Genomic DNA, 12,526 nt, shown 5'->3' with positions numbered 1-12,526 from the left:
CTTTGTCAGGGTACAGCTTGCTTTCATACATTTTAGGGAGACATGAGATATCAATCAATATTTGTGAGATACACATTAGTTCAGTCCCATAAGGTGGGACAACTGGAAGAGGGAAGGGGGAAGGGGGAATTCTAGGTCATAGGTAGATAAAAGATAAAGTTTGCATTATTTTGAGTCTTTGATCAGCCTTTCACTGAATACACAATTCAGTGAATCTGCATTTTTGCATACACAAGGATGGAGGAAGAAATCAGATATGCATTTGTCTCAGGTGAGCCTAGGGATGATTTTCTGTCTGCAGCACCTGTGAAGATAAGCTATCAGTTTGCATTGCCAGGGTGAAATTCAACAGAATTGTTTTAGGATAAAGATCTAGAGGCCCACAAGGAATTTCCCTGTGGGCAAATTGTGAGGGTGGTATGTAGCTCTTTCCTCTTTGTAGCTATCTTATTTAGGAATAAAATGGGAGGCAGGTTTGCCTGACCTGGCTCCCAGCTCGACTTTTCCCTTAGCTTACTGACATTGAGATCCTGAGATTTATTATTCTTTCACAATGCCAAACATATATGTTACTGTCATTGATCACATAAACACAGATACGTTTACTTATTAAAGAATTTGTATAACTCCATTTATTTGAAAAGAAGTATTTTGATCTCTCCTCTAAAGGTCAAATGGAATCAGCAAATTCATTAAGAAAAATGAGATTTCAAAGCTGAAACCACCATTGCAAAATTATAATTGAAACAGTAAAAGAGATATGACCTAACCAATGCCATCTTGCTTCTAACCTCCAAGCTGTCCTTGTTCATTCCTGGGCGTAGGCTGAATTAACTTTGAGAGGAACTTAGTTTATAGTTTACCTTTGAAACAAAGATGATAATAGCCCTTTGCTGAAAAACCCCTTCTTTCCTGGGGACCAGTCTGCCTTTGTAGGACTAACAGATTAGCTAGAGATTAGAAATTACAGTTTAGGGGCCATGCAGGTTCCAGCTGCAAGTTTCTGAACTTCCCCACATTGCTACTGGGAATAATGTTGCTTTTATAAAATCTGGGATCAGTGCCTGAGGTATTTTGCAGACCCTGAGTTCCAATGTACCAGCTGACACCACCTAGACCAGTAATATGTACAAACCTGTTCTGTAATCCCACACAAGGAACAGAAGAGAGCAAGAAATACTCACTTAGACCCCCTGTGATTTCATCTCCGACCCAGCCAATCAGCACTCGCCACTTCCCAAGCCCCTCCCCACTCAGTTATCCTTAAAAACACTGATCCCCGAATGCTCAGGGAAATTGATTTGAGTACTAATGAAACTCTTACGCAGCCGGGTCTGCGTGAATTACTCTTTCTCCATTGCAATTCCTCTGTCTTGATAAGTCAGCTCTGACTAGGCAGCAGCAAGGTGAACCCGTTGGGTGGTTACAAAGCCACATAAAGTCATTTACAACTTACAGTATTTTGGTATCTTACCATGCCAAAATAGACTGTCTTTAGACTATCTGCAGAGACCATCAATGTTATATCAGAGAAATGTGATGCTTTACATTTATAAATTAATATGTTTGTGATAGGAAAATGACAAGATGCAGAAAACCGTAATGGAGCTAAAATCATTCAGATATAAATTCCATCTCTTTGTTACGTGCGTGTGTCTATGCATATGTAAATATGCAATGTTTTATACAAGGCATGATTTGGATCAGAGTGATATAGTTTTGCATACCATGTTACTTAATTTTGTCATCAAATATTTATGAAATGCATTCAATATGCCATTTCCATGTATCATAAAAAATTATTTAGAATCACAATTTTTAAACTGAAAGATATTATCTCACCAGAAAGATTCAACCTAATATGTTTAAAAATTCCATTGTAGAGCCGGGCGCGGTGGCTCACGCCTGTAATCCCAGCACTTTGGGAGGCAGAGGTGGGTGCATCACGAGGTCAGAAGATGGAGACCATCCTGGCTAACATGGTGAAACCCCATCTCTACTAAAAATACAAAAAATTAGCCGGGCGTGGTGGCGGGCGCCTGTAGTCCCAGCTACTCGGGAGGCTGAGGCAGGAGAATGGTGTGAACCCGGGAGGTGGAGCTTGCAGTGAGCTGAGATTACACCACTGTGCTCTAGCCTGGGCGACGGAGTGAGACTCTGTCTCAAAAAAAAAAAAAATTCCATTGTAGAAATAGATGCAACTTTCTCCACATTACAAAAATGTTAAATAATTATATTTGAAGATATGTCTCTACATATTTAACCAAAATAGATTTTAACAGATGAAAATGTTTTATCAAATAATATAAACATATTTAATATTTTGATACATAATCAACAACTATCCTTACAAATACTTGCACCAATTCCGCTTACAATGAAGGCACAAAAATAATCAAAAATTGTTGCCAAAATATTTTTTGCCTTACCCAATTTTATATATGGAATGTTCATTTCACTGTTTTTAATCTCATTTTTATGAGAAATAAATAATTTTTTTCATAGTTTTTTTATGTGAGGTATATTTTGTTCACACAATAATCTATGTCCTATTAATGGAACTTCTGGATTTATAAGAGTTACCTATGTGGGTCCATTTTTTCACAATTTTTTTTTTTTTTTTACTACTTGTTAAATCTACATTTTTCTCCCAGACAATCGTCACTTTATGGCACCAGGGAACTATCTGGTTGAATGCAAACATGAATGCAAACATGACACTTCAACCTCAAAATGACCAAAACTCAACTGATTTTCTTTACTATAATTTTGAGCAAAACTCTGAATTTTATATTTTGAAGATTGTCATATATTCATCTACCCATGGGGGGAACCTGATTATTGCCTTTAACTTCTTTATCTTCTTTACAGTTTCTATTATTTGTAACTGTCCTTTGCTTATCCTTTTCTTCCTACCTTCATGACAACTGTCTTAAACTATTCTCTTATAATTTCTTGTTGGATAACTTTGTGTAGCATAATGTCTGCAAAAAGTATAGTAGACATTTAATAAAAATGTGTTAATTTCATTAAATAAACAATTAAAATCTTCTTGCATCTGGTCCCTTGTTTAATAAAATAAAAGGGACGGGCCATGTCAAAACTCTGTTTACAAAATGCACTATTTTTTTTCAATGATATCTGGATATGAACCAATTTTTTTAGCAAAGCTTGTATGGCTTGTTGTTTTGCCAATGTTTACCCTCCAGGCTTATTCTTGTACATTTGCCTCATGCATAATGTACCTTCAGTCCGTCTGAGATTTTGTCATGTTTCTCTAGCCTGACTTTCCATCTGTCACTCTCAAGCAAATGCTCACCTGCCTGCTAAATGCTGCTGAGTGGAACACTAGACCCTTAAAGACACTGAATCTACTGAGTAACATCATCCCCAAAGGATTGTTGGAAACCAGATGAAGTTCTCGAAGGGATTGCATTTCTGAATATATCTTCTGAAATTAGAGCATTCTTAGGTAATAAGACAAGTTAATACGTATATGATGAAAATTCATGAAGGAAACAGTGATAAAAATACATTATGACATGGAGAAATAAAGGATAAAAGTTAATCTGTTTTATGTTCACTCCCACATGGAACAGACGCACAGATCTTGCAGAGGTCTATGTCCTCAACTGTAGTCCTCCCTGTATTCTCCACCAGATTTGAGATCTGTCTCCCCTCTCCCCAACACACATGTAAAATGTAAATAAAACTTTATGTTTACTCAGTTACTCTATATAGAGAGTGAGTCATTGTGCTGGGTTATTCTGTCTGAAAACAAGTACTTTCTCTTTGAAATGATAGCTACTTTAAAAGCCATAAACATTGTTGAAATTAATTGAAATCGATTTTCTACGTAACTGATAAACAGTGCTACAGAAGCTGAGGTATGAACATAGTGCAAGAGATACATAAAAGAAGAAACAATGTTAGGAGTATAATTTAAATGTATCTAATCCACTCAACTTGAACATCTCTATTCTAACATTTTGCCAGCCTTCATTAAAGTTTATGAAATACTTTTTAAACAGCTAATATTTGCCAGGCACTAAGATGGGCTCTAAGAACAAAAATTCCAATAAAACATAACACATGCCCTCAAAGACATTTTGTAGAGGAAAAGATTGGCAAATAAATATTTAATAAATATGAAGAACTCCAAGATAATTGGAAGATGTTAAAACACTAGGAGAACAAAAGTCATGTGATTCAGAAAAAAGCATACTGATGGATATGATATTTGAGTTTTTTAAATGAATTGAAAAATCGAAGTGGCTGGATGAAGAAGGGGGGAAGAAGCATCCAGGAGGAAATAAAATGTGTAAAGACACTAAAATGAAAATGATGACTGGAGTCTAAATCACATCATCATTGTCTTAGCAATGTGGTCACAGAATATCTGAGACTGAGTAATTTATAACCAACAGAAATGTATTGGTTCACAGTTCTGAGGCTGAGAAATCTAAAGTCAAGGTGTCAGCAAGTTTGGTGTCTGGAGGAAGGTTGGATTCTCACATGGCAGAAGACAGAAGAACCAAGAAGCAAAACGTATCTGAGCTTGCTCTTTCATAATAGCATTAATCCCAATCATAATGGCAGTGCTTTCTTGGCCGTATTACCTCTGAAAGTTCCCTCATCGTAATATTGTTACAACGGCAATTAATTTCCAATGTGAGTTTTGGAGGTGACAAACCTTCAAAACATAGCAATCATGAACTATATGTGTATTATGCTGTTAAAGTTGAAGGAAGTCCTTAAAGGGTTATATGCAGAAAGGTCATGATCCAATTTGTATGGAAGAAGACAAGGGTGATAGAATAGCCTTAAACATTGGCAAGTTTTCAGGAGTTCAAGAGCAACCTGTCCAGCATGGTGAAACCCTGTCTCTACTAAAAATACAAAAAAATAGCCTGGCATGGTGGTGGGCACCCAGAATCCCAGACACTTAGGAGGCTGAGGCAGGAGAATCACTTGAACCTGGGAGGCAGAGGTTGCAGTGAGTGGAGATTGTGCCATTGCACTTTAGCCTGGATGAAAAGGCAAAACACCGTCAAAAAAAAAAAAAAAGAAAAAATGGCAAATTTAAATCCTAAAAACAACTAGGAAATCATAAATTAGGGAGAAACTGAAATAAGGTAGTGACAAGAGAATGGAAAGGAAAGCAGATGTATTAGCATTATTCAGGAGATCCTCTGCTGGACCTTAACAGTATGCATTAATGTGATTTGTGCTCAAAGATGTTACGTCTTAATCCTATCTCTAGCTTAGAATTTTCTTTGGCTAGAAACAAATTGTAAGCAGTTCTCCTTATTAATTAATAGAGTAATGATTACGTACTCTAATTTCTTAATAGAAAAATATAGCTTTTTATTTAAGTATAGAGTCAAGTTTTTTATAGACTATGGAAATGTCTTATTTCTATATTTCTTTCTGAAAATTTGCCTTAAGAAATGTAAAATATACAGCATGGTTACCCCCTTAAACAAGAAGGAGGAAGTAAACTGCACTGGAATTCTTATTAGATAATTAGAGCACTATAGTTTCTGAAATGATTTTTTAAATGTTATGTAAGAAAAGATTTAGAACATGATCTATTCTAATTGCTTGACATTCATACTAAATTCCCTATTTCCCATAGTTGGTATCAGAATGCTTAGAACAAATTTCAGATGATCAGTCAATATTTCTGGTCTTACAGTCTGTAATATATTTTAAAGGGTCATGAAAGCTACTGTTTGCTTCTGTGAGTCCTTGTCTTTCAATCGTATGTTGTTCTACAGTAACGATAATAATCGAAATTTTGTTTATGGTAAATATTTCCAATTTTCTGTTTTTTAATAAATGATTTTATTATATATCTCTAAATGTCATAAAAGAATTGAGATTTAATAATAATTAGAAAAAGTCATCTTAGTAAATATCAGACACTGATCATCATAATTCTAGGTCTATGAATATTTTGTGAGGTCGTTTGAAGCATATAATAAGAAACAGTAAAAGTAAAACATATTGGCTTTCTAGATTTCTCATTTGTCATTTATTTATTTATGTTTTAAACTTGGTTATCAATGATTTCTAGAAAGCATTTACAAAATATTGACTCAATCAAATATATGCAATGTTTTAGAATATTGCTAATGCCAATAGAGATATTAGCAATATTTTATTTCTATAAGATAAATTTGCTTTGGGAAATTTTGAAATCATGAGAGTTTGCTGATCCACTTTTATTTTTTCATTTGACACAGACACACACATGCACATACATATGCAAACACAAAACAAATGCAGTTTTTAAAAAATAAAAATTGCATGTTAAACGTTCTTCAAATGACTACATGCTAGATATTACAGGATGCATCTACGTATTTTCCCCATCCCATATACTCTTTATTAGTTAATCATCTCAACCTGGGAGAAATTAAGAAACTTACTTTTTCTTATCTCAATATGAACAGTATTCAGCTAATACTATTCATATTTATTAAATGATATTCATATTGTCAAATAATATTTATTAAATACTATTCATATTGCCTGGTACTGTTCAGAATGGCCTTACCTGCATTCTCATTGGTATAAAGAAACAGCCAACACATGTAACTACACTTGCACCTTTTACTATCCTGAGGTGCCTTCTGATCCACATTCCTCCTATACATGGAAAGGATAGAAAGAAGAGTCAATGTTTTGTTAAGAATACAGAACATATGAGATAGCTAATATTCCACCATCCTGTTCTCCAGCTTGTTTTAAATTATATATTCTAGAATGTGTATTTGTGTGTGCACTATATGAAAACTTCTTTAAAAAAGCCCACTGGATGTTTTTCAAAAATCTATTTTCTTTTTATTTCAGTCTAAATAACATACAGGAAAGAAAAGAGAGTAAAAAATGTGTGCAGGAAAGAACTCAGAGATGACAGAATTACATTTCTTTTCACTTGAATCACAGAACTTACCCAGTTTACCTTACTTAATATATTTTCAAGTGTCTTGTATCTTCATTTCTTCTTGATTTAAGGCAGAGGTCAGCAATTATTTTTCTTTAAAGGGTTAGGTGACAATAATGCAGGCTTTGGTGGCATTACAATCTCTGTCACAACTTTTCAGTTCTGCCATGGTAGAGCAAACATAATGATTATACACAAATGACTCCGTATGATTACGTTCCAAGAAAACCTTACTTGCAAAAGCATGCAGTGGACTAGTTTTTCCCCATGGGCCATATTTTCTAACTGCCATTTAAGGCGATTCATATCTTTATGTCTACTTCATCTGCATAGTGACAGGAATAATTTCTTAGGTTCTAGAACCAGAGGGGCCTTAGATTAAGTTGGTCAGTAGACCACCACTGATAATGTGGGCATTTTCAAACTTTGCTGAGACAACAAGAGCTAGCTGACCATGACTGAAGAACTCATCTAGCATAAACTACCACAGTCTCAGTATCTGGAAGAGTGATTAAAGTATTTGTGTTAAATAAGTGAAGGTAGTTTGTTTTGAGGTGGGACAATAATCTCTAGTCAACTACTACTAAAGAATACTAAAGTAACCATTAAATGCAAACAAATACCTTTGATCTTGTATCTGCAAATACAACTTTCCTTTCATATAATTCTGCTATTTAAGAAATCAAGCATAAAATTAAGCATATATGTCTTTGTTAGAAGACATTTTCCATTTTTTAAACATGTATATTCAATATACTTAAGACTTTAAATAATTTTTATGCCAATGATGAACGTGTATTTGTTCATGTGAACAAAATAACTATGTGGAATTATTGTGATGTTCCTTTCCTACCCTGGAATTATTCCTCAGCTCATTCCTTCTGAAAATAACTCTGTTTACTCTTCTCTTTTGAATGACCATCTTCATCTGGGGAAAATATGCTCACATTTCTTTACCAGTTATTGTTTTGGCAGTAGAAATGCTGCTAGTTCAGGCAAGTGATGTAGGGGAGAAGTGTCTGTTAGGGATATTTCTGGAAAAGTTTCTCAATTTTAAAAAGAGTGAGAAGTCATGAATCTTTATATTTTCCTACTACCATGTTCAGTTGAATATAATATCTGGAGTTGTTGCAGCATTTTAAGCCCATAAGAAGATAAATCTTAGGATGAAACTAAAATGCTTAGAATGGCAACATGTAAACTTGGACGCACGAGTCTCCTGGAAACAATACAAGTTACTGAGTTAACCTGGGACTTCTCTATTTACCAGCATCTTGTTATGTGAGGTAATAAACTCTTTTGATGTTATTGCTTGAAGTCTTAAGCATCTTAACTTATCCTCAAGTCTCCATCTTCAACAAAGCAGAAGTCTGTTTTCTCGTGACATTCAGTGTTTTATGATGGTGTCATTGGCACACTTATGAGGGCTTTGAATTTTAAGAGTAGAACTAATATCAGATAAAGAATGTGGAATAGGAAATAAGCAGTAGAGCTCAGAAAATGGAGATTTTGGAAGAACTTAAAGTACAAGTCAAATCTAGCTCACTTGTGAATACAATGAGAATGCAGTTGTAAATATGGAAAGGTGGAAAACATATATCTTGTAGTTTTTGACAGAAGTTGGTTACGTGCAAACACACACACACACACATATTTATATAATACATATGCACATGAAAAGATACTTACCATCATTAGTAGTTGAGGAAATGCAAAGTAAGCCCACAGTATGAAACCATTAGCAACAATTAGAATGTCTTCAGTTAAAAGACTGGCAATATAAAGTGTTGACACTTTATGTGATAAAACTGGAAATCTCCTGCACTATTGGTAAAAGTTACAAATAATACAACCACCTTGGGTAATACTTCGGGAGTTTCACAAAATATTAACATCAATTTACCATGTTGTACTGCCATTGTAGTATTAGGTGTTTGTTTAAGAGAAAAAAAATACTCATATAAAAACTTGAGGTTGAGCACGGTGGCTCACACCTGTAATCCCAGCACTTCGAGAGGCCAAGGTGGGCAGATCACCAGGTCAGGAGTTCGAGACCAGCCTGGCCAACATGATGAAACTGGTGAAAACCCATCTCTACTAAAAATACAAAAATTAGCTGAGCATGGGTGTGCATGCCGGTAATCCCAGCTACTCGGGAGGCTGAGGCAGGAGAACTGCTTGAACCTGGGAGGCAGAGGTTGCAGTGAGCCAAGATTGCACCACTGCACTCCAGCCTAGGTGACAGAACAAGTCTGTTTCAAAAAAAAAAAAAAAAAAAAAAAAAAACTTGGACACAATTGTGTATAGCACTTTATTTGTAGTAGCTAAAACTGAAAAACAATGCAAAGGTAAATGGCAAAATAAATTTTGGTATAGTCATACAATGTAATATTATCACTAATAACAAAAAATGAGCTATTAATGAAAGCAAGAATAGAGATAAATCACAAAGTAATTATGTGAACCTGTTGGCTTATAAGTAAAAAAAATCTCAGACCCTTCAGTTTCTTGACATAGACAAGTCGAAGTAAAAGTAAAAACGTAGAGATAAATCTCTAAAATTAATATTTTATTTGGGAATAAAAAATCGCAATTAAGAACACACATGCAGAGTAGTGCCTTTTGGCATGTTCCAAAAACAAAGAGGCATTCGGAATTTTTACAAAAAGGAGAAATGTTATATATTGCCCTTTGAGAAAGTTTACTGGCACTAGTAAGGGTCTAGGGAGCTAGCAAGTTTAGATTGGTGAGTGATGGAGGTAGATAAATTAGTCTTAGAGTTGTAGTTAGTCATTTCAGTAGCTATTAGGTGAAACCGGTTTCAGATTACAAAAGGCAGTGTCAGCAGCCAGGCTTGCAGAGAATTACATTTTTGGGGCAATGTTCTAAGTCCTGAGTGCCTCTATCTTCTGGCATTTCAACTCCGTTTTAGTTAAGTATCACAAGAATGATCCAATGCCTATCATCAACTTTTACATACAAATGTCAAAACTTATACAATTTTGCATTTTACCTATGTGCAGTTTGTCAATTAAATCCTGATAAAGCAGTTAATACAAATGTATTAAATGTATCTAGACTTTCAGATGATTCCAAATATTTCCCAAAAGTTGAGTTTTCTTAGAAACATTGTTACAAACTCCCACAGACATATTCTTTCTCAATTTGCTCCCTCAAATACATTTTGATTTAAATCTGATATACATGTTTTTCTTACAATCAATTTTATCATAGTTAACTAAAGACATCAATGAAAATATAGGTTTCATATTTTTTGACCTAGCAGTTTTATTCCAAGGCTCACATGCAATGTCAGTAATTTCCACTAGTCAACTGTCTTAGAACGTGGTTTTATATATGGAAAAAAAGTTTAAAGTAAGTACTAAAAAGCATGCAAGTGCATGCCAACATCTAATTCTGTGAGGAAGCGGCTGATCAGTAACCCCTCTGATTCTCATGGTCTCTGCAGTTTGTCAAGTATCTATTATTGCCAACATGAACAGTTTTAATATATGATAATCGAACTGAATATACAATGTGATGAATGTAGACATTTTCCATTTAGAAAATTGCTTAGCATATAAAGGAGTAATAAATAAATGGAAATTTGAAGTTAAATAATAAGATAAAGTCCTTTGGAGGTAACTTTTCTTTGTGACTATTTTTTTCAATGCAATAGTTATTGAAATTCTGTGGAAAATCACTTTGACCAGGCTTTAGACCTCTTAAGAAAAAAACAACTATTTGCTTTAGACATTTTTACATTGATTATTAATTCAAAAATACTAGAGACCATGTTGTGGTCTCTAGAAACAATGTTCTTTAAAAAATTGTGTTCATCTTAATGAAGTAATTAGCCTGAAGGTATTATGACACACCTACAATTATACCTTAAATTCATTATAGTACAGCAACACTGTACAATAGAAAAATAAATTGATTCCCATATGTAGTTTGAAAATGTTTATTGCCATATTAAAAAAACAGGTGAGTTAATCTAAATATAATGTAATTTGAAAATATTGTATTCTAATATTTTCATTCTACATAAAACTCATATAAATGATAAATGAAATAGATGAGATTCTTTTTTTCAAACTAAGTTTCCATCTTTTATTTTGCATTTATAAAATACCTCAATTCAGAGCTAAAATTGTATCAGGAATAGTTGACCTATATTTAGGTGGCATAAAATATACAATTAAAGCAGTGAACTTACATACTCAAGTATAGTTAATATACTTAAAAGTATTATGATAACTAGATCAAATACCAAACTTTTAATTCTATGGATATTCACATATACATTAATGGCACTTTTTCATTTTTTTAGAATAATCTGGTTTCAAAGTAATAGCATATTACTTTAAAAACTCTATACAAGTTAAGGAAATTTACTCATACTAAAGTCAATTTGTTGTACTTAACATCGAATTCAAAAGGATATTGCATAAAGTGAAAAGCAAAATTGAAAAGAAATTTTGGGGGTATTAATATCAAAGAAACATTCTTTAAATTTTCCTTGTAGTTGTTGCTGCCATAACACTGTCCCTGTCCATCACAATTAAAATCATCTGCCTGTTGATGGACATTGGAAAAGTGTATAAAATGATGACGATATATTTATATTAAGAAAGTTTTTATGTAGACATAAATTCTTATAGACTACTATACGCAGGGTGGTATTATTAAGTAAACATAAATCAAACTGCTGTGTTTTTTGTCTTTGATAATTACTTGGCAAATATTCTTATTGTTCCAAGAAAATCTTAAAGAGGAATTAACTGTAAATTTTTGTAAACTTTTCCACAACTCACCCAAATAAGCACTGATAAGTAAACACACGATTTAAAAACGTATAGTCTTTTTTTTTAACATTTTCATAACCTAGCAATTATTCATACCATTTGGATGTATACATAATACACTCTTTACAACTGCACTCAGGATAGAATGTCCATTTCAGAGAAGTGAGCACAAAAGTTTAATATGTACCATGGAGGCAAACATATTCAATAAGAGAATTATCTGTCTCTTGTATTAAAATTCCAGGCCAAAATTTTAGCTATATAGCTAAAGCATGGTCAAAGATAATAAAACCTATTTTTAATCTACTGAGACAAAATGATTGTAAAACATCTGTGCCATGGTTTTATTTCATATGACACAAATTGATTACATTTCTTCTTAAATCTACAAGTCATTTGAAACAAAACATATGCCCAACATTAATTTGTCAATGTTGCATATCATGAACTCAATCTAAAGAAAACTACATATAATTTTTCAAATTTTGAATCCTTTGATCTATGATATTATTAACTAGGTTTTGTATTCTATAGGCAATTAATTGTTTGAATGTTTAATAAATGTGTCTCACTTTTACAAAAAAAATGGTATTTTCTCCAACATTTCTAAGATGTATACAACTTAAATATTGAGTGAATACCTCAGCTAAATAGTGTTTTCTTATTCGTATTTTGCACCTCTCCAAATTTACGAGCTCAGATTTTGTTTAAAATTAAGAAACTTCTATTCTACTTTAATTCAGATTTTAGGTGATGAGTTTTACTG

Source organism: Hylobates moloch, unplaced genomic scaffold (assembly GCF_009828535.3).
Source record: "Hylobates moloch isolate HMO894 unplaced genomic scaffold, HMol_V3 SCAFFOLD_4, whole genome shotgun sequence".
NCBI lineage: Eukaryota > Metazoa > Chordata > Mammalia > Primates > Hylobatidae > Hylobates > Hylobates moloch.
Note: the sequence above shows the minus strand (reverse complement) of the source record.